Here is a 20,647-nt window from a genome sequence, read left to right as displayed (position 1 = left end):
CTAAATTGATGAATATGGAAAACGGCTGTGTTCAACACTCTCCCAAATCAGAATACACTGTACACACGTAACGCCCTGCCCTCAACAGAGATGGGAGGGACTGCACTCAGACTTCTGAGCTGATCAAGAGCGTCACAGTGTGTTGGAAACTAGAACTGCACTCCCGCTTGGGGTGATAAGAATCAGAGAGTAATAGTGATTAAACTGAAAATTACAAATGTCACACAAACCTGGGCTGTAGAAATGATTAAACAGCTGAGAAAAATGTCACTAACATGAAAATTATCAAGTTTAGTGAGAGAGAGAGAGAGAGAGAGAGAGAGAGAGAGAGAGAGAGAGAGAGAGAGAGAGAGAGAGAGAGAGAGACTGATGACTTTCCAGCCGTCCATTTCACGTTTTTGCTACCTGTAGATTAAATAAATATATAAAGAAACAGGAAAAAGACAAAAGAAAGAAAGAAAGATATTGAAAGAAAGAAAGAAAGAAAGATATTGAAAGAAAGAAAGAAAGAAAGAAAGAAAGAAAGAAAGAAAGAAAGAAAGAAAGAAAGAAAGAAAGAAAGAAAGAAAGAAAGAAAGAAAGAAAGAAAGAAGGGATAGACGGCAAGAAAAAAGAAGGAAAAGACAGAAAGTGAAAGAAAGTTTGAGTAACACGAGGAGCTCCCTGTCTGTTTTGTCTGCTTTTGATTCTACGTGCAGAAAAAAAGGCTTCACTGCATGCCATCTGACTATAGGGGTGTCACAAATAACAGTAATGACTATAATGACAAACAAATAGCAACCTCTCAAATAACTGATTATCATATTATTTTTAGTACGCACGCACGCACACACGCATACATATACATATATATATATATATATATATATATATATATATATGTGTGTGTGTGTGTGTGTGTGTATGCGTATGTATATTAAATGATAGAGACATTTAAAATTGAGCATCACTTACACTAATCCCGGAAAGACTGATTTAAAGGCAGACTTTAAAACCATTTCTCAGCTGTGCAGAGGGATAAAAAAGCAGGACGCACCACCAAAAAAAAACAAACAAAAAAAAAAAACACAACATCCGGGAAACCTCTGCAGCCGATTAACAGCGAAGCTCGCGCTCCGAAGCCTTCTCTCGTCCGATCTTTATTTTCAATGTGCGGAATCACAAAGCAAAGAGCGAGAAAAAGATTAACAGAAATTTAGGAAAATTACCTTCAGGAACAGGTAATCCAGCAAAAGTACCCACACATGACAACGACTCCAACCGCAGAAACAATCGATCAGACTACCTGACAGAAGCGATAAAACATGCGCCTGCTACAAACAGCTGTATTTACTATTAAGATGTGAAAGTCCTAATATCACTCGTATGTGTACGGATCTACTGTAGACGAGCATAATCATCAAATAGATTAATGCGTATCTATTCATCAGCGTTAATCATTCAGCATAACCGTTCCAAGAACATACCGCTAACACATGGCTTAGAAAACAGATTGGTGTGTCTCGCTTTCGTCAGTCGTGCTTATTATAATTCACAATAATTTACATCTACAGCTGGGGAGGTTATCATAAACTTTTTAAAATCAATTTCCTTCCTTTCTGTGATTGATGGTCACGTCTGTTCGGGGTCGTCTGGAGCCCATCTCGATGACAACCTACAAAGCAGCAGAACAACATAATCAGCCTAACAGCAAAAATGATACAAAAAAAATATGGAGATGGAGAGGACAGTCAGAGAAGGAGAGAACACAGCTGATCACCCGAGGGTACACCCACACCCTCATTTATTCATTAATGTGTTTGTTAGGACACGATAGAGCGCCATATTAAGGGTTGTTTTAAACTTCACACGCTCCACATTTTTTTTTGAAAGTTCCAGAACTTTTATGCAGATTTACAGACTGGGGCGCTGTTGAGCCACGAAATAAAATATACAGTCAGACACAAGGCGAAATGAAACAGGATAATTTTTTACCATTCCGATTATAAGTTGACATTCCGCAGTCTTCTGGTCCAAATTAATCACGGGACTGCAGAATTACTTCAAAGTGCCAACTTCAGCCACACTGTCAGGTGTGGTGTTCACATGTATGGCTGTTGATCATTAAATGATAACATGAATCTGAACTCCTGCTTATCATGGTTGTAACATCATTGTAATGGGCAGTTTTCTTGGTTTTCAGTGCTTCAATGATATTACTGAAAACAGCATGAGGGGAAAAAAGGGCCAGGAGTTTCTCACACCTATCTGAGACAGAGAGGAATGTCTTGCACACAAATGTAAAAAGAAACTACATAAAAAGCACAACAAATGTCATTTCACTTGCTGTAGTTTAAATCCCTGAGCACCATGTTGCTTCTTCCTCCACTGTAGCTTTTCAGTCTCCAAGCCTTATGATGCGTAATAAAGAACAGAAAAAAACTAAGTTGTAGAAATACGAAGCAGCTATGATTTTGTTCATTTGATTTTGATATTTGTTCAGTCTGACATCTGAGCACTGAACAGGATTTGGTTTGTGTCCAGATGCTCTGTGTCCAGATGTGTGCAATGAGTTGACTGGAGCAGATCAAAGCATTGTAATGCAAAAAAAAAAGGGTTTTATTCAAGGCCTGACTTAACCTGAGCTGAATCAGAATGTGTTACTGCCTAAAAGCTACAGTTAGTCCATTATAGTTGATAAGGTTTCATAAAACATCTGAACATCTATCCTACATTTGTCTTTTCCATCCTGGTACAACTACACTGTAAATCTGAGTAGTTCACAGAACATCAGTCACAAAAACATCAGTCAAAAGTCTGTAGAACAGGTTTTTAGTTAGTTATACCCAAATGTGTTAATGGCATAACATACTCTTAATGCTCAAAACTCAATTTAAACTCAATATGTATTTACTTCACTCAAACTAGTCAATGTAATAAAACATTTTAGGTAATTATAAATGTAAATGACATCACTGACTTAAATATTTTGTGGCAACTGATAGTTCTGAATGAATTGAGTATATCTAACTCAAAACATATGAATTGATATACCATTGCTTACTCAAAACATTTAAACTACGTTAACTCCTGTGCTTTGCTGATGACAGCACTACATGAAGAACAGTATCAAAGAACATTTAAGAATGACTACTGGACTAGTCTGTAAGCAACAAACACAGGGCTACATAATCAGAATCACAAATTTCATTGGTTCCACTGACCTTGTGTATTTGTGCCAGCCTAATCAAAAGCTGATCTGTAAAATGCATCAAAAAATAACCTTTAGCACAATTTTATCATATTGTATTGCAAATTAACTTTATATGACAATAACTGATGAAAAATAAGAGATAATTATGAGAAAGCAACAGACCACTAAGAATTCAGGGAAGCTCCTACTTCTATTTGGCCTTTAGTTTATTTATGTGAAGTCTGACATTAAATTAAAAAAAAAAAAAAAAATTGTTAGTTTCAAAAATTTGTTATGCACATTTAAAACATTTAGCATAACCATTAAATCTATATTAGGTTTCCTTCTCTCAATCTAACATTGGAGTTTAATGAGGCTGGTACAGGAGTACTACACATTAAGTACAGAAACAAATGCATCCAAGCGCACACACACACACACACACACTCCACTTATTCTGCTGGGTAGCAGGGTGCTGGACCTATGCCAGCCCTCATTGGTTGGAAGGCAGGAAACACCTTGCACAGGCCGCTAGTCTAACACAAGGCAGACACACAGACATACAGTCACAAATACTTTCACATCTAGGGGTGATTTAGCACCTCCATGCAGAAAACCATGCAGACACGGGGGAACATGCAAACTCCATACAGAAAGGACGCAGGTCACCTGCCCAGGGAAATGAACCCAGGGCTTTCTTACTGTCCAGCACTACACACTGTGCCGCTGTGCTGCCGGGAGATATGCACAAACGTGCTACAGATTCATAATTTATTATATTAATTTTTTACATTTTACTACAATCTTATTCATAAATCCACTCTTATTACAGTCATTCACGTTAAACTTTCTTGAGTATGTCCCACAGGCCATCAGTATTAATGAACTGAGGCACAGCGGATCGCTGACCATGGTGCTGAAACCATAGCTCACCTCCCACGGGTGGAACCTCAGAATCACACATCACTGGCACCAAAAAGGGCACTGAACCTGTAACCCTTGAACACCCACCACAAAAATGGATCAGTCACTTGTAGGAAGAGAGCTGCAATAGAGTTTTTTTTAATGTTCATTTACCCTGAATTTTGTTAATGATCAAGTTAAGGATGCCTGCATGTGACCAAATCATTTCACTCCCTACAGCCTCCAACACTACAATCTTGTTTGACCACACACCTGAACATGTTCAGTGTTGCCCACTCCTACCTCTCACATAGGGAAAACATAATAATGGAGTTTTACACATACATACTTTTTATATACACTCACCAGCCACTTTATTAGGTACACTTGCTAGTAAAAGGTCGGGCCCCCTTTTGCCTTCAGAACTACCTTAATTCGTCATGGCATACTTTGAACAAGGTGTTGGAAACGTTCCTCAGAGATTTTGGTTGGCTATTTGAGTTACTGTTGCCTTTCTATCATCTCAAATCAGTCTGCCCATTCTCCTCTGACCTCTCACATCAACAAGGCATTTTCTTCCACACAACTGCCGCTCACTGGATATTTTCTCTTTTTTGGACCATTCTCTCTAAACCCTAGAGATGGTTATTTGTGAAAATCCTAGTAGATCAGCAGTCTCTGAAATACTCAGACCAGCTCGTCTGGCACCAACAACCATGCCACATTCATAAATGACCTTTCCTCCCCATTCTGATGCTCGGTTTGCACTTCAGCAAGTTCTCTTGACCACCTCTTCATGCCTAAATGCATTGAGTTGTGGCCATATGATTGGCTGATCAGCTGCTTATGTTAACAAGCAACTGAACGGTGAGTGTACATGAATGTACAAAGACTTTATTTTTCTTTTATTTTTCTTTCTAATCCACCGTAAAAGGTAATGTGATAGCAGTAGGTAATATTTAATATACACATTTAATATTAATAATATATATTTGTATTTTATATATTTTACCAGAGCCCATTAAATATAAATAAATAAAAACATAAATACCAGCCTGGAGGGCAACCAAAGACTTCTCCTGGAAACAGAGCAGCCAACATTAAGTTTTACAATAAATAAATAAATAAATAAATAAAAAAGGAGCTATCACTTAAACCCGTCAGCAGTTGATTTCTAAAAAAAAAAAAAAAAGGTAATTAGTCAAAGATAGGCAGGGAAAAATATCTGCATAACATTTGGGCACTTAGAGTCAGCCAATCCATCTTCAGAACCCTTTAAGCAGGATCAAAGGGCATTCTTATTAAGTCATTACCATATTTTAATACGTAATTAACAGAATATTTTCAGCTATTCTTTAATTTATTTAATTAGTTATTTCTAAAACCATAAGATGATACAAGTCTATGCAATGTAGTACAAAATATAAATAAACATAAATAATATAATATAAATTAATCACTCTGTAAATCACACAAATCTTAGTGTCTGCTGATTATCAATACACTCACCAAAGTTCTGCTCAAATCACATGCCTTGTCAATGCCAAATGCACAAAGTTTTGATCATGTTTTACCAAAGCAATGAACCAGCTTAAGTTTTCTTTTGACAGAATTACTGTCTGCTGCAATAAACAGATACATACTGGTTCTAATAGCCTTTTTTCATTGAGTTTGTGCATTTTGATACACTAATTGACTTTAAGATAAAAAAAAGTCATAAGAAGGAAAAGGAAAACCTGTAGGAAATGAAAAAGACACTGGTTTAAGCATGTACTTGCTGAACATCAGCTAGTTTTAAATGTAGTTGTAAAAATGTTTCATGTTTGCTTTTATAATAGTGCATAACAGCTTAAGTATTTTGTTGTTTTTAGCTTAAAATATTTGCAGTTGATGAATATTTTAGCTGACTAAAGTGCATTATATAGTAAATTGTACTTACATGTGATTATTTCCCAGATAGAGGCATCCTTGTATTCATTCAGTCGAGAAAATGGTCTTTCCTTTGTGGCCTTCTTTATAGACTGAGATTTGGCTGATTATTAGACTGTTAAGATAACTTGCATATATTTGCAAATGTTGAGTTTTTGTAATTACTTTTTTGTAAACTGTGTAATTGGGAATATTTGTGTAAATTTAATTGTGAACTGTGTAACTGAAACCCCTTTTGGGTTCATCACCACATCAAGTCAATGATATTACCTGTAAGAGGAGGATGCCCATGTTTATTTAAGTGAAAGATTTAAAACAGTGCCAGGTAAATTGCTCAGGAGACTGAAGTAAAGGTCCTTGGGGTCTGGAGGCTGTGGGAACCACCAGATAGTGCAAACTGGCTGGCTGCACACAGTTAGCTGATGCCTCAGAGTCATTGTAGTAGGTGGGGGTGCTGTAACTTTATGCTGCTCAGTTTCTAGTCATGAAACACTACTCTGATGCTACTGAATGAGCAGATTTTAATCTCTCTCGCTCTTGCTCTCGCTCTCACTCTCGCTCTCGCTCTCTCTCTAGCCCTAGCTGTGAGGAATAGCATGCTCTTCAGAGCATCAGCAAGGGTCTCAGCACCTTAGCAGTCAGCTGCACTGTGGTGGCTTTGAAGCCTTGTCCAGCCATACCACTTGACAAAACTGATTCATACTAACAAATTTTTGTTTTGAAGAATTATGTACCCCACAAACTCTGCAAAATAAGATGTGTAAATAATACAAATAATTCCATGGGGCACAGAACTGAATGTTTCTCAGAACTGGAAAGTCCCTCTTTTCTATTATACCTCCAGTTATGAAAAAGGCATTTACCCTGTGTTACAGTAATATTCTTGTGTTCAGTTATATGACACACATGTGATCAGGATTCAGTTTTCTTTCACTGTAATCATCAACCCTCTTTTAACAAATTGCAATTTCCACCTGTTTTGGAGATCCCTAATTTGAACTCTGCAACAACGCTTTCTCCTTGTAGGTGAGCAAGTAAGTTTCACTTGTCTATTAATAATAATAATAATAATAATAATAATAATAATAATAATAATAATAATAATAATAATAATAATAATAATAATAATAAATTATTATTATTATTATTATTATTGTTAGTGGAAGATAAAATTACTGGGAACATAGACAATAAAGTGGTATCTATTATCATCATCATCACAGCAGGAGGTTCCTGCTCCTTTCCTTTCACCCCTCATAGCTTATTAGCAGCTCACCAAAATGTGAACATTTCACACAGAGAGACCCAACAGTGTTCTAGTTAATCTGGTAAATGAGTCACAGGGAAAACACATTATTTGATTTAATTAAATAAAAATATTTTCTATTCCACCTTCAGAATGGCCACTGAAGAAAAAGGATAAGCTTGCATTCATTAACACTCACCTGATGCTCCACTGCCCCTCCCCGCTATAAATGCAGTGATTGAAAGTGTGTGTCAGAGAGAAAGTTCTATCCTTCAGTTTCATTCTCTTCTCGCTGTGGCCGGTAAATCGTGTAGCGGCCGGCTCAGCCCTGATTTATGGCAGCTGTTAATTTTGCTGTCACTGTGTCTCTGTTTTGACCGTTGCTGCCTCAGCGGGAAACGTATGCTGAGTCACTGGAACTGTAGAGCAGAACTGCGTACACTTCAACAAGCACTACAAAATGACGCTATGCACTCAGTCAGACTGTACCCAGCAGCCTTAAAACTCAGCTAAAACAACAAGCCAAGTTCCCTTTTCTGAATGGGATCTCAAAGCCAATGAAAACCTATGGCACAAGAATTTCAGTCCATGAGCAATGTTTAAGCATCCAGAGAATGCTAATTGTAAATCTGCCTATATGCACTTCAAAGATTCACACCTCTAATGTGGTCTGAAACTTTGTGTGTTCCATAATCTGAAAGTGTATTGGCTGAATGATGCTTGTTTGATTAATGTGTTGTTTTTTTGAGTCTAGCCTATGCTCACTGTCAGTCACAGTATATCTTTATATATCAGTATACATTTATGACTGTCCTCAGTGAGCTTGTTTCTTTTTCCAGAAACTACAATGCTTCTGGGTACTGTGCTCTAATTATATTTGCATGCTTATTTGTTTGTCAAAGCTCTCCAACAATAACAGAAAATCTAGAATACTACCAGGTCATGATCCACCCTCAAACACTGTTTGGAGTTGTAAAATAATCCTATGGGAAATGTCAAAACTCCAGTCTATGTATGGGGGTGGGGAAAAGCAAGAATAAATGGACTAAGTAAAAGAGAGCATAAGAGAATATAAGTAAAAGAAGGCGAATAAGAGAGGCAGAGTGAAAGAGACTGAGAGACAGCATCATTCTTGAGCATCTTACAGCAACTACCAGCATGTATTCAGCACTCTAAGTGAATTCAGTCTTCATTGCAAAGCAATAACAAAAGCAGCACTAATGTTGCTCAAATCCAAAAATAAACGTTAATCCATAGAAACCACACACATTTCATGGTACAGTGAAGCATCTTCTCCTTTTGTCTAAAACAAACCTCAGACTGCACACAAACCCCCTAATATGCATATGCCCAGGCTACCACTAAACAAGTCAGAACTACTATAAAGCCTCTTACTGCTGGTGAACAGTATGTACTGTATGTATGCACTGTATGTATGTATGCATGTACATACAATGCATTCAGAAAGTCTTTAGACCCCTTCACATTTTTTCACATTTTGTTGTCATCAGCTTTCTCATGAGAAGCTACAAATTTCCCTGTTTGTATCAGATCATTGTGTTTGGTATCTTCATAAAGAAAAGCAGAATATACGCATTTCTCTTCATTATTATAACTGTGAAATGGCCAAACATTAGCCAGCTATAACAGATTTACAAGTTTTACTGCAAGCTAGCTCACATTTGCTCCACATAGAGCAATTCATTTGTTGTGACAAAAGAGGAGAAAAATATATGCCTACTTACTTTAATACTGCCATTTTCTACCAAATTAGTTTGCATGTATAGTGGATTCATACCATAGCTTGATCTTTTTTCCATAATTGTGTCATACTGTCCCTACTCCTATTTCTATTTCTTTCATTCATCTGTTAGTCCTACACTGAAGGACAGGGACTTAATTTAATTGTGTACAGTGCTACCTATCGCTCATCTTAGGTGAAGCACATTTTAACAATGTGTTGAGCATGTTATCAATCAGTCACACCGAGTGGCACAGTAAGGTACAGTAAAAGTATAAAATAATACACTGCTTACAATTACAGGTGAAAATGTAGCTAAATAATTGATTCATAATATTAAATCTTTAAATAGGAAGTACTTTGGTACAATAGCTAGTTACAACTACTTTAAACAAATTTTTATTTTTTTTTCCCTCCAGTGTGGGATGAGTAGGATAGTGCAGAAATTGAGGGCCCTTGTGAGTGTGATTTTGCAATTTCTTTAAATGTTTTTGAAAAGCATGACTACATATTTTTTATAATTATTAACATTAATAACTAGAAAGCTATACAATTAGGCCAACCTACTCATCCCACACTGTAAGTGGAAAATACTCCTGCATTGTTAAGGTTGTTTAAGATGTTTTCATCATGGTTTGTATTCATCATTACATTGTTTTAGTAGTTAGCATTTTAGAGGTTAACATAAGCTGTAGTATCAATGACTGCATCATTTCATGTTTGACTCTTGATTATCAATTCAGGACTGGAGCTTAATTCAGAAAAATCACTGGGATAAGCTCCAGCACCTCCCACAACCCAGAAGGATAAGCAGCATAGATGATGATGATGATGGTGTGTGTGTGAGAGAACTTCCCACTGAACTCTGCACAGCAGTCAATCAGTTCCTTCCGGCATGATCTTACCTCTCACAACAATATGTAGATTAACACCTTAGTGAACTCATTTAAACTTTTTTACTGAATCACTATCCTTTCTCTTGAACTCTTGGCATTTTATTACTTGATGGGGGGGGGGACTTGGATCAATCTCCTCAGTATCTACACTTTATCCAAGTGCATCAAACTATGATACAGATCTCGTTTCTTAGGTTAGAAGTTCTTACAATATTTAGGTTTTGTAAGTTGCTAAATGACTACACGTAAATATGTGCACTTTTGAGATACAGCTGGTGTAAATCCAGGCAGAGTTTCTTCCAATTCAATTATGGGCATAAATTCGACTTGCACGTTGTCCATTGTGGATAATAAGCCGAGGGTAGAAAAGTATAACAATCAGGTATTTTACATCAGTAATTTATCTCAGTTCTGTTTAGCATTACCATTAAATGTTTACTGATTTGATGGAAGGTTTTTAACTGGATGCACAACGTAAAGCACAAATGTTTGCCATCTCATTATCACATGAAATGAAAACAATTAAACAAAACCCCTGTTAAACAAAACCCCTGTTAAAAAGTGACTTTATTTTATTTTTTGTTTTTTACAGAACTTGCAAGTCAGATAAAACCTTCTTCTAAAACCACTGAGTTAAGCTTTTAGGTGAAAACAGTGTAATAAAATACCTCAGTAAACGCAGCATTAGTTTGAGTAGGGGTACCAGATGGCCCATGGTGGACACCGTACAAACTTATATAAGACATTTCTTGTAGAGCTAGGCTAATCTGATCAAGCTGGTTAGGTTTGTTAGGGTTTTAGAAGCTAACTGTTTGCTAACTGTATAGTGAAGAAGAAAGGCCACACCTGTGTATTCCAGGCTTGGTACACTAAACTTAAGTTGACTTTGCTTGAAAAAATGCAGAAAAAATAAAGTTTCTTAAGTTTCAGCTTAAGTAATTTTATATACAAGCTATAGTTACTTATTACTTTTTAGTGATCAATACCTCAACTGTGACTAAGGTTAACTTAAAAGGTTATTATAAAGAAGCAGCATTTTTTTTTTAAGTAAATCAAATATTCATCTTTGTGTAATGTTTCTGAGGTCTCTAACAGCTTAAAGTGTGTTTACCATTCAACAAACATTCATGGTTTCAAGCTGAACTGGTAATCATAAATAATCTTAAATAATAGAACATGTAGAATGCTCTCAAACTTCACATTTAGCATGAGAGTCTGCTCAAATTTTGCAAAGAAAATTGCACTTCTAAATAAAAAAAAAAAAAAAAAAAAAAAAAAGAGTAAATTAACAGAACCAACAAAACCACTAAAAATCCTGAAAGATGAGAAAGTTTTCAGGCAAATACTCTTCAGTCTGTAGGACTTATCCAAATTAACTGATCTTAATTAGATTCACCTGAGTAATTTAGGATTATACAAGAAATAGTACTTATTACTAGATTTGTATTTCAATAAATTTGTAAACACAAAAAATAAGTCAACGCAATTGCGTTTTGCAATGTAGGCTGTCACTTTTAATGTACTCAAAGATAACAGTACAGCTGAGATTCAAAAGTTTGGAAAGTTCTGGATTGTCTTCACCTTGTGGATTTCATAGAGAGCACCTGCTGTGGTTCTGTTAACATCATCTCCTCTGTTCTGTGGATGATGCTGACTCCATGCCCAGCCCTTTAGCAGAGACACAGAACCTCTCAGACAGCCATCTCGAAATTCTCTGATGAAGCCCCCAGTTGTTACCAGCCTCAGGCCTAGCAGAGCCTAAGCACAGCACAGACCCTCAATAAACTTAGTAGAAGAAAAATGGACACAGCTGTGAATGGGTGAAAAGCTCTGGCTTTCATTTAAAAGCATTCAAGGACATTTTAACCAGCACCAAAAAGGCTTTGCAAAATACAACCTGATTCTCTAGTTTCACAAGTAACACATTTACAAAACCACAACACACAGTAAGACAATAAACCCACAACACACTATACCTAAATGATAAAAACAGTGCTTTACTTGATCTAGAAACAAATCCATCAAATATTAGACACCCACAAGTCTTTGTTGAGCAAAATGGATCTATATAAACATCTATGGATGTTTATGAATAACTATAAGCCACAAAACAAGCAATATATGCACATACAACCATTTTCTTAAGTTTTCAATTAATACACTCTCGAAATGAGAGCACCTATTAGCCTTGGACAGCAGAAGTTAAATACTAGACAAAATGATGTCAGGCATAGCGATTGTTGGCTTTAAAAAATGGCGCCAAAACACAACACAGACGCACGCGTAGCCATCGTCATAATGTAAACACAAACGCGTCACATACATTTAACGCAGTGTCTTACCTTAGTTGAAAAGAATTCCAGACACCGTGTTTATCCGGCGCAAAGCTCTGCAGTTCACACTGCAACTTCCTCAGTGCCAGAGATATTTACCCCCTTCCCCTCCTCCGTACCAAGCGCCATCTGCTGGCCGGGTTCTGTTTCCCATAACCTAAAACTACACATTTAAGGAATGGATGGCTTATTATGAAGGTTATGATGGCAGAGAGCACGTTTTTTTCTTTCACTGAAAGCACAAACTGGGTCCAAAACTATGTCCTGTTCACTGCAGTGCAGTCTTTTGTCGGGTTCTGCCATTTTGTAGAGCCAAACTCAGCAGTTTAAAGCAGTGGAATCAGCAGTCGCAAGGTTATGGGTTTCTGAAACCCCTATGATGAAGTGTCCGAGATTGTTTAATACCATCACCTGTTTCCTCTAGTGTATATATATATATTGAATAACTTTGGTGTTTGACCCTCTTTGCCTCCCACAACAAAGCTACTGGAGTTGAACGTGTATGCCGAATGTATATTTCTGCATGGATTTCTACATTTGCTCCATATTTACCAAAAGTATGATGCGCTTCTATTAGATCTGCGTGCTTTTTAATACAGCAAAGAAAAAGCATGCACGTGTTCTGCCGACCCCCGTACCTTCTTGTAGGAGGCGTATCTATGAACAAGCACTAGAACAGGGTGAATTCATATTTACTAGTTAACCCTTTGGTATTTACACGGTTTAGATGTATTTTTTTCTGACAAAGTCACAAGTTAAAATTTCTACATTAAATATTGCTGCGTAATGAAATGAATGGATGGTGCATGTTCATGATTAATATCTGCGTATTGCTTTTAAAGTATTCTGAATTGCCATTAACCTCAGGGCAAACAATTTTTAAAATAGATTAAAAAAATAACATCTGCTGGATCAAACAAACCCAGTGGCTGAAATACAACATAAAAGAACATTTGCTGATGTAACCCACATTTTATGTGAGTGACATGAATTCACATTAAAACCCTTTCAACATTCAAGAGGTTAAACTTTTTCAGCAGGGTGCTGCATTGCTAGGCTGCAAGAAATGCATTATTTTGGGTTATGGTAAATATACTTTAATGAACTTATAATTATACTGATTATTTTCAGCATACATACTGAGGTTTTCCACAGTGGAGGGCTGGAAATTGGTGGAGATAGGGAAGCTAAAAATGGTCTTTATTACTAAATAATTTCATCATGCCAAGGTCACCAGGAACACACAGGTGAACAACTTGGCAAAATGATTTCTACTCACTTTTCTGCTCTATCCATCACATTAATCCATTTTCACTCTACAAGAAAGTTTAGTTGATTTTTTCAAAAATAATTTTATTATAAATAATTGTTTATTATAAATAATATAATTTAAGGGAAATGCTGCCATAGGACCATTGCTCTGGACTTTGGTCACCCCAAGCCTTTAGAAAAAACATCTGTGGATTGAAAATTGTGAATTGAAAGTGGAAGTTTTTTAAGACAGTCCAATTATTTGCGTGACAAAACTTATACAGCATCCCACATTAAGAATACCATACCAACAGCCAAGCATAGTGCAAGAAACCCTGGTAAGATAATGTCCAGTCATTAGTCTGTGATCTGAAACTCAAGTACGAATGGCAGCGAGACAACAAAACACAAATATCTACCTCTGAATGGCTCACAAGAAACAAAATGAAGGTTTTGGTGTGAGCTAGTCAAAGCCCTTATTTGAACCCCTTTGATATGCTTTGGTAAGACCTTAAACAGGCAGTTCTAATGTGGCTGAACTAAAATAATTTTCCAAAGGAGACTGTGCCAGATTTTCTCTGCATCAATCTGAAGTACTGATCTCTGTGTTAAAGGAAGGATTTGGTTGCAGTTATTGCTGCAGAATGTGCAATAACTGCAATCAGTCTAGATCTTAAGTTTAGGGGACAATTACTGTTTCACATGGTTAATCAAGATGCTGCACATTTTTCCCCTTTAATTAATGACATAATGTTTTGTTTTGTGATATATCTGTTACAAGCTGCGGACTGACGACCTGTACAGGGTGTTTCCTGCATTCCGCCCAATGGCCACTGGGACAGGCTCCAGCTCCTCCTGTGACCCAGAATGATAACCGGCTTAGAAAATGTGTGTGTGGGTGTGTATCCCTTACAGGAAAAAAAATAGAGGAAACAACTTTTTTTCATTGCACTTTATACAGTACGTCTTTTAGCCATCCTTTGTCTAAAGCATGTCCATATGACAAATCTTTTCAGTTATATACGACTTGCTAATTTTTGGATTATCTTGGTTTGACATTTAAAAAATTTCGCCAGATAGAAAAAAAACGAAATATTTTGTACATGCAGGTCTTCAGTACATCTGATCTTTTGTGTGAGTTGCGTTAGCATGTTTGTAGGTGCAGCATCCTATTTGTGAATATCATATCACAGCAACATTGAAGACAAATTCACTGTGCAGCTCTTGTCACTGCAAAATCTCACAGAACACAAATTGTGATACTAAAGGGAAGATGTCTCTACAGAGGAAAGAAAGAGGGAAGGATCATAAGTAGAAGCAGAAGGCAAGAGTCATAGTCAAATCAAAGTAATAATCCAGATCAAACTAGGATAAGGTATGTAGAAGACTACTAAACAAGCTTAACAAAGAATCAGAGAACTCAATGAGAGGTCTCAGTTCCAAGCAATTGTTGACCTTTCACTTTGCCCTCTGGACAGATGCAGAAGGCAACGTTGTTTACAGTGAGATTTAGAGATATCTTAAAAAGCACAGACTTTTACTACATAGTAAAATGCCAAGCATAATGGGAAACTGATAAGCTTTTTTGGGCTTTTTGGGGATATTTGGAAACCAGCTAACTTTTACAGGTAGAGATATACTTTGGTTTTAAAAAAGTGCTTTGAGAATTTGGTCAGAATGGTCAATGTAATGACAACAAGTAATACTTGAAATCTGTAAATCTCATATTTTAAACATTTAAATATTGATTGACTTAAATAGGATGACTTTTTTATTAACTTAATATTAATTCTTTTAATAGCATCTACATGACACATTAAAAATGTAAGCACTTCACAACATATTTTATTGAAAGATCCAAATAGCATTCACTTCTGTCAGGTTAACACTTGTTAGCTAAAGGGGCAAAGCTAGATCATTATCACTATTCAGTATTTAGGCATTTGGTTGAAAATGGTCTAATATATGTAAAAAATGTCCAAAATAGTAACTTTACAGGAGAGGGCATTTACTTTACATTTACTGCTGTACTTTCCATATAAGTTAATGTAAAATGCAAAGCCTCTCAGCTTCAGCCAGCTATGATCCAGTCACTAGCTTCACAACAACTGGCCTCCATAAAGGAACTTAAAAGAAAGTAGTGATACCACAGTGCCTCAAAGGATATTAAACCCAGCACAGTGTACCTCAACTATGGTAAATGTATTTACATGGAACATGTAATTGCTACTCCAGTCTGGGACTCACAAATCGCAAAAGGGACAGCTGATTTTATCTTGGATCAGATTGAATTTTTTATGTTTGTAGATGTTTTATTTTTTACTCTTATTTTGATCACTGGTCAATTTGCACTATGTGTACGTTTTTGTATAAAGGTTTTCTAATTACTGAGTTAGCTACCTTAAAGCTCCCATTGCTGACACTGGTGTTAAATTGTACACCTTTTCATTTATTTTTCACAGAAAAACATTTCCAATAGCAGGAATCAGCAAAAGGGCTGTGGAGCAGTAGACCTGCATTCTCTGGAGTGACTGAGTTTTCCAAACACTAACACTGCTTGGATGAGTTCCAGTGGCATCTGAACTGCAAAAAAATATTTAGTCTAGGTGTAATACATATAATATTTCTCTTTTTGAGAATGTCATTTTATAATTATTAAACCTATTTCTAGACATTGTACTTGAGTAATTTTATTAAATATTTTTTGTTGTTGTTGTTGTTATAATAATATAATAATAATAAAAGATATAATGCTTGAAACAAGCAAAGTTATCTTCCCATATAGTGAGATAATTTAGTACAAAGTAATGGAACACAGTAATTAAGATTAGATTAAAGATTAAGTGACCCTTATTAGTCCCACAACGGGGAAATTTCCCCTCCGCATTTAACCCATCTGTGAAGTGAAACACCACATACACTCTAGTGAGCACACACACACTAAGGGACAGTGAGCACACTTGCCCGGAGCGCTGGGCAGCCCAATCCGCAGTGCCTGGGGAGCAGTTGGGGGTTAGGTGTCTTGCTCAAGGACACCTCAGTCATGTGCTGTCGGCTGGTTCCCAAAGCTCCAGCCCATGACTGCCCCCCATAATGAGCAATGAGGTTACTTCTTCAGAAAGAAATAAGTAAAATCATTCCATTACATTTTGAAAGAAATAATTAATAAATTGTAATTACTTTTTTGAGTAATGACCCCAACACTGGAGCTATCAAACATGAATGCTAGCATTATATTCAGTGTGCTGAACCTGTATAGCACTCTGTTCTTTCTGAAAAACCAAAGTTAGTGCTGGGAGTGTAGCAACAAACCATTTGCATTTCTCTGCTGTACTTGACTGACTTTATTTGAACTCTGAACAACCATAAAATCACACACAATGATTTGTTAATTGATAACAATATTCATATGTTTTGAACATAACTCAGAAATGCTAGCCAGTATATGACTAGCAAACACAGCTTAGAACAGTTTTACACAATAAAATCATATTTTTTTTTTCACTGATTTTCAGACTTTTTACTATTAAAAGTATGATTCACCATATGGTCATGAGGGACAGGGAGGCAGTCTCAATTCCTGCTCTAAAATGCAGGGGCATGGTTAAAATAAAGCTCTGCCTATGGACTAAAATTCGTGTGTGTAATTTGTGTATTGGTAGTGACATGAAAACCTGGGACAGCATTTTTGAAGTTTTTTTTGGTTTTTAATCATTATTATTATTATAATATAATGAATAAAAAAGTCATGATACATTTTTCAATTTCAGTCTAAAATTCATTATAAAGACAAGTAAAAAACACAGCAAATAAAATACACTATACATTATGGTGCTGTGTAGATTTAACTTGTCACCATATTAATTAATGCCTTTGGTTTACATAAATCTTAACAGTTTTTGTAAATAGCTGAGGTCTAAATAGATTACAGTCTTTTTAAAATAATTTGTTATCTTGAGACAACAGTAATAACAGCTCTAATTCAGTAGAAAGGACCTTAAAAGCAATTACAGTAGACTTATAGTAGCCCAGCAGAGGATGTGCTTCCTGTGTCAACTGAGGAAGTTCAAGCTGCCCCAGGAGCTGATGGTGTGGTTCTACATAGCCATCATAGAATCTGTCATCACCACGTCCATCACAGTGTGGGGCAGCTCAGCTACCAAGCATGACCTCCACAGATTGCAACACATCATCAGGTGTGCAGAGAGGACAATTGGGGTTAAGTTGCCTACACTGCTGGAACTGCATGCCTCTAGAACCAGGAAGCATGCGGAGAAGATCTCCACAGACCCCTCTCACCCCGGACAGCACCTGTTCCAGCTCCTTCCCTCTGGCCAGCACTTCAGCCAGATGAGGATCAGGACATCCAGGCTACAAAGGAGCTTCTTCTCACAAGCCATCACTCTCTTTAAAATATCACACAAAACAATTCCAGCTTCAAACTGCACTTCTACGTATACTGGTATATAGTATCAAGTCCAACTCCATCCTCTGGAACTGCTGCTCAAACCAGAATTTGTTTGTTCTAGCATCTTTTCACCTGCCAGATTACCCTACTTATCTGAATGTTACCTCATTGATGCTTTTCTCAGCCACTATACACCCTTTAACTGCTGCTGCACTCAGCACTTCAACTTTAGACTCACACTTTGCACAATGTAAGGTTTACAGGTATGACTGTGTGTGTGTATCTGTCTGAGTGAGGTAGGAATGCAGGTTTTATTTTATTTTTTTGTTATATTTTGTATTTATTTGATCTATTCCCTACATGTGAATGTCTGTCTGATACTGTGCACTGCGAGCTCCTGTAACCAAAACCAAATTCCTTGTATACGTAGCATACCTGGCCAATAAAGCTTGATTCTTATTCTGATTCTTAACTTTGGTTTGAAAACATATTGACAAATGTTGATAAATTTGATTCCCCTGTATATTCATATTTTAATTATGTGAATAGCACATTCTATGAAACCTTTTTTTTCCCTTTTGAGGCTTAGCATTTTAACTTTAAAAATTGTAAACAATTGTAGATGCCATCTGGGTGTTGCAGTGCTGTTTTGATCAGTACATTTGAGGGAGTGTCTGCACCATGTTTAGTACACATAATCAGGGCCATCAAAAAGTTGTTTTTAAAAATATTTTTTTTCCTGTGCAGAGAGACAGGGAAATGAAATTTTGAAGTAATATCTTGAACTTCCATGAACTTCACGAATCTGTCAGATATAATAGGACAGCCTGATTTCCTTTCCTCCCACTTTCACCTCTACACTTGTTCAGTAGCTCAACCCAGGAGACTGTTGCTATAGAGATCTGTTCCATCCCTGTAGTAACCATAGAAACTGTCTCCTGGATCACGCAAAGAATAGGGTGTTAGACATACAGAATTACCATATGAACCCTTGAACTCGCTCATTCTCTCTCTCTCTCTCTCTCTCTCTCTCTCTCTCTCTCTCTCTCTCTCTCTCTCTTTTAGATGCTGGTTGCAAAACAAACAGTCACACAAGGACAAAGCAGAGCAGATGCCTCAATTTAATCTGAAGTGCATGATGAATGATGGGCTTACACATAAAGAGAGAGAAAGAGACAAATGCCAGCCAGACCACCATTAACATCAATAACAGATGTAGCTGAAGTGAGCATAATTTCAGAGAAAATATCTTCAGATTTGATAGTAGCTAATCATCGTTATTATTATCTGCCTGGCTGGATGGGGAAAGTAACACGGTTTCAATGGATTGAAGGAAGATGGGGGAGTAATACACAGTGTGAGAGATACACTCATCAAGATGCTACTGCACTGAGCTGCTCTGACTGCATGCCAGCCCTGATCTGAGAATAGATGGATCAGCATCCAGAGAAAGAGAGAGAGGAAAAGAGATAGATTTAAAGATTCACAGCAGACTATGGATATCAGTGAAATTTGTCTTTTTGGGAAATATATTACAGATAGCACAAGTATAATTGTAGTCTAACATCTAAAGATGGTAGTGAAGAACCCATGCCATTTAACTAGTAATTTTTTTTTGTCAGATCAGTCAATGTGCATAAAAGATGGAGGTGTAAGCTTAGAATTGACTGTAAGATTTTGTGTTTGTGCAAGACTTGAACTCAGAGTATGCTATATTGCTCAGCTGCTATAGTTACTTTAAGGAATTGTTTCATTGCCTAATTCAGTCATGGTAATTCCTGGAGAAAAGCTGAGAGTGGGATGCTCATAGTTGAGTTTGGAACAAAGCCATGAGTGGGTTGTGAAAAAAAAAGATTGAACAAATATTAGAAGGCCTGAGCTCTTTCTTGCTTTCCAGATTGACAAAGATGCATCCTTTCAGTGGCCTGCAGTAGGCTAGTAGCTGTAAAGAGACTGATGGATGCGTTTGGTCTTCAGCTCAAGTCCTTGTGTTTACCTACATCTTCTACCTAAGAAGTGAACCCAAATGCAAAACACAGCCCTACATTTTATCTTTCTCCAGATAATCTTAACTGGACTTTCTGCAGTTAACCTCTTAAAATCCCAGGCTTACATACTAAGGCTTATCATACAGTAACAACATGGACTGCAATGCAAACTGTGCAAACTGGTCTTCTAGGTTACAGCACTGTGTAATAGAACTCTGTCCGTTTAAGGGGATAAAGTTGGGGTCAGTGATTTTTAAGTCAAACATTTGTTTTGTAATCTTTCACAAAATTCTCCTCACATTCCAGGGGCCATCAATAAAAATATTAATTTAGAGAATAAACTCAAATCCCTTTGGGTTTGTAACTGGGAGAGAAGAATAAATGATGTGGACCACCTATATTCAACCAATGAGCATGTGGCAGCATGTCTACTTGATTAACTCTGTCAGTCATGTTGTGTGCCAACAGCACACATAATAAGCCACCATACTGAGTTCTGTTAAGACTCATTACGACAGTTGATTCATTCTTCAAAGAGGAAATGGCAGAGAAATAAAGGTCAATTCCACCACCACATTTTCCACAACACTTTATGTTCTAAACTGTGCGGCTGATATAGCCAAGTAGCTACCTAATTTAATTCTCCATAAGCCACGTCACTTGTAGTATGCCATAGCACTAGTTTTTGATGATAGTAGCCTATATAAAGCTAACCAAATGGGTTCTGCACTCTGAGGGTTCAACAGAATGATGTTAACTATCTTTTGTGTCAACTAATAT

At 36.8% G+C, this 20,647-nt stretch overlaps 1 long non-coding RNA gene across 1 annotated transcript; it reads right to left on the bottom strand.

Annotated features, from left to right (window-relative positions):
- Nucleotides 1–11,378: 11,378 nt before the first annotated feature.
- LOC108430947 lies at nt 11,379–12,302 on the bottom strand. The gene is made up of 2 exons (XR_001858116.1): nt 12,230–12,302; nt 11,379–11,645 (listed from the first exon to the last, which is right to left on the bottom strand). It is a non-coding gene; the product is annotated as an uncharacterized LOC108430947 (long non-coding RNA).
- Nucleotides 12,303–20,647: the final 8,345 nt, after the last annotated feature.

This window comes from Pygocentrus nattereri, chromosome 11 (genome assembly GCF_015220715.1).
Source record: "Pygocentrus nattereri isolate fPygNat1 chromosome 11, fPygNat1.pri, whole genome shotgun sequence".
NCBI lineage: Eukaryota > Metazoa > Chordata > Actinopteri > Characiformes > Serrasalmidae > Pygocentrus > Pygocentrus nattereri.
Note: the sequence above shows the minus strand (reverse complement) of the source record. Positions and strands in the feature narration are given on the sequence as shown.